The sequence below is a fragment of the Setaria italica genome, chromosome IV (genome assembly GCF_000263155.2).
Source record: "Setaria italica strain Yugu1 chromosome IV, Setaria_italica_v2.0, whole genome shotgun sequence".
Classification (NCBI taxonomy): domain Eukaryota; kingdom Viridiplantae; phylum Streptophyta; class Magnoliopsida; order Poales; family Poaceae; genus Setaria; species Setaria italica.
In genome coordinates, this window is record NC_028453.1 from 25,866,429 (window position 1) to 25,869,303 (window position 2,875).

A 2,875-nucleotide genomic window follows, 5' to 3' on the forward strand; every position below is an offset into this window, starting at 1 on the left:
TCGACCCCCACCAACTCCATCTGTCAATCGCTCGAAACACTGTAGCGCCAATCGGCCGATTCCGAACTATAGCACCAATCGTTCGATTCCCAATCGTAACCTTTTAATCCGCCGCATCGGCCAATCCTTCCCTTTCTTGACGCCGATCAAAACATGTCAAAATCTGGTGTCAACACATGCCCCCCAGTTTCGGAGTAAAACATGACTTTTACTTCGAAATTCTTTTCTAACCTCTTCTCCGAAACAAACGCGGCAAAAATCTCCTTCTGTTTCGCAGTCTTCTACCTGATGATTGCAATCTTTTTGAACTGGGTGCCTGAGACAACCGCTCCCCCAAAATTCGTGTAGACGGCGCGGTAAAAATCCTGCCTTTAACCCTTCTCTCGGACCGTCTTTAAATACTGGCGTCTCTGCTGCTTCTCCTCCACGAGCTCAGTAACTTCCTCCCCGGCGAATCACTTTCCTTCTCCCAGCACCCTTTTGGCTTCCAATCATATTCTCCGGCGATCCTCCCTTTGTCTGCATTCCGCCTCATCCCCTCAATGGCGGCACCATCAGCAACTCCACCAGCAACGGAGGCTCCGCCAGCAGTTCCATCAGCGACAACGGTTCCATCGGTGACCCCATCAGCAACGATGAGCTTCATCCCAGAGGTAAGCATCTGAAACTTTTCTCTTTTACTTTTTACCGCCCACGCATCTTTTAGATCCATTCTTAGTTCTTTCCTTTCTACCTTTTTTAGGCGGTCAGACACCAGATCACCATCCGCCTTTTCGAAGCTCCTGGTCTCATCTGCTTAGGCCCTATGGGGAACCCAGACCCGATTGACCTGATTAATCTAGAAACCCATAGAATCCCTTTTAAGCAATCACCTATGGATTTGAACCATTGGTCAGGCACTTTTAGATCTTGGCCAAATGAAACCCCTGGCTGGAAAGAGTGGTACCAAAGAATGGCCAACTCCAAGAGAGTTCAATGGGATGAGTTAAAAATCGGCCAGTGCATCAATCTATCTCTGTCCCAGATGGAGAAAAATGAACCCTTGGTGATAGCAGCCTCCTACTTCTATCTGACGCGCTTAATGCGTTTCTCTTCGGCACGGACCCATGACCCCAACTCTGGCTGATGTTCTGATGCTGACCGGCCTCGATATTTCCTCCCCCGATTCACCTTGCAACTATCTGATCAAACCGACCCATCAGTTGGAAACGAAAGGAATTGGTGGGTGGAAAGGTTATATCAACAAAAATATGAGGATCAGGACGGTTTTAGAAAGAGAATACGCAGCCTTCTTGATGATCTGGCTAGAGAAGCATCTTTTCTGCGGTAGAGCAGTCAGCCCCTCTTCCAACACACAAGCTCTGGCCGAAGCCCTGTCAAGAGGATCTAGTGTCCCTCTAGGGAAACACCTGCTAGGATTGGCCTATCACATGATGCACCAGATCAATGTCAAACTATCAAAGGGAGAGCCGATTGGTAATCCTGGTGGTCCCTGGTGGTTCATCACCCTCTGGCTCAACTTGTACATGAGCAAGGTCTCCCAGCAGCAGATAGAGACCAAGACATTCCCCAACATTGAGTCAGAGGAAAACCCCACCGTACGACACCGATGCACCTCTTTCGGCGAAGCAGCATCAGCTTTCCCTGGTTGCCAGTTCACCGCCACCCAAATAGCCGAGTATTTCAGATGCTTTTACAACGGCTTTATTGAAGAAACTACCAGTTGGTACCCGTACCAGAGAACAGAGCCGCTTTTTGTGCTTCCCTTCTCTTATGACTCGACGTCCAACTCTTTCAAAAACGATCTCACGGACACCTTGATCAAGCCAGGGACCTTACTAGCGAACTTCTTCTCTGGGAAGGATTCCCCAATTTATGAGTTTTACAACACATTAGTTGTAGCACGGCAGTTTGGCCTCGGTCAGCTGCCGATTCAGGTTTACTTTGCCGGCCGCGCAAAATTCCGGGATGAGCTCACCAAGGGTCTCGACTGTAATCGGCTGTGCAATCTAGTGCTAGACTCCAGTACCATTGATCTAAATAATTGGATAGTGGCCCATTTTGCTGTCCAACAATTCAAACTATGGTGGGCAGAATGGAAGCAGCACCTCTTTTGTGCATCCCCTGCAACATATTGCAATGATCTGGACCCTGACAACATCGATCCAAACGCAGCGGTAGATGCTCTCTTCTCAGCCGATTTCAATATCATTTCCTTTTATGTTACAAATTTACCGCTAATTCTTATTTTGTCTTTTACAGTCCGAAAGTCGACTTCCTCCAATGCGCAGCTGGAGTGGTAGGCCGATAGAGAATAGCTACCCATACACACCATTCCCACTCATCGGCTATCATGCCCCATCCATCGAAGACATCATCACCGGCCGATCAAGACAGACGTCAAAGAAAACCTCTTCAAAGAAAACGAGTCGCCTAGTGCGCGCCCGTATAGAACCGGCTGATCAGTCGGCGGCGGACCGGCTGAATCTTTAGCTGCGCTGACTCTGCCAATCATTGAGGAAGTCGATCCCCAGGCTGCTACAGAAGCTGGAGCTGCTGCCGCATCATTGCTGGTAGAAGCCGTTCAGGTAACTTCGTATACCTCACATCCTTCTAAGTATTCTATCGATATTAAATTCTTCTTTCTGTCAGGCTACGCAATCGCCGCAGTGCAATCTCCGCAGCAATCGGCTACATTCAAGGCAGAAACCGAAATGCCAGCAATTCCTCCCACCGAGGTAGAGAGTCTTTTAACTCAATTTTTTGATACTTAACCAAAAGCTAACTGATTTTGATGCAGGCTACCCTAGGCACATCGATTGTACCTTTCCAACAACCATCGGCCGGGCGACTCACAGAGGTATGGTAGTCATTA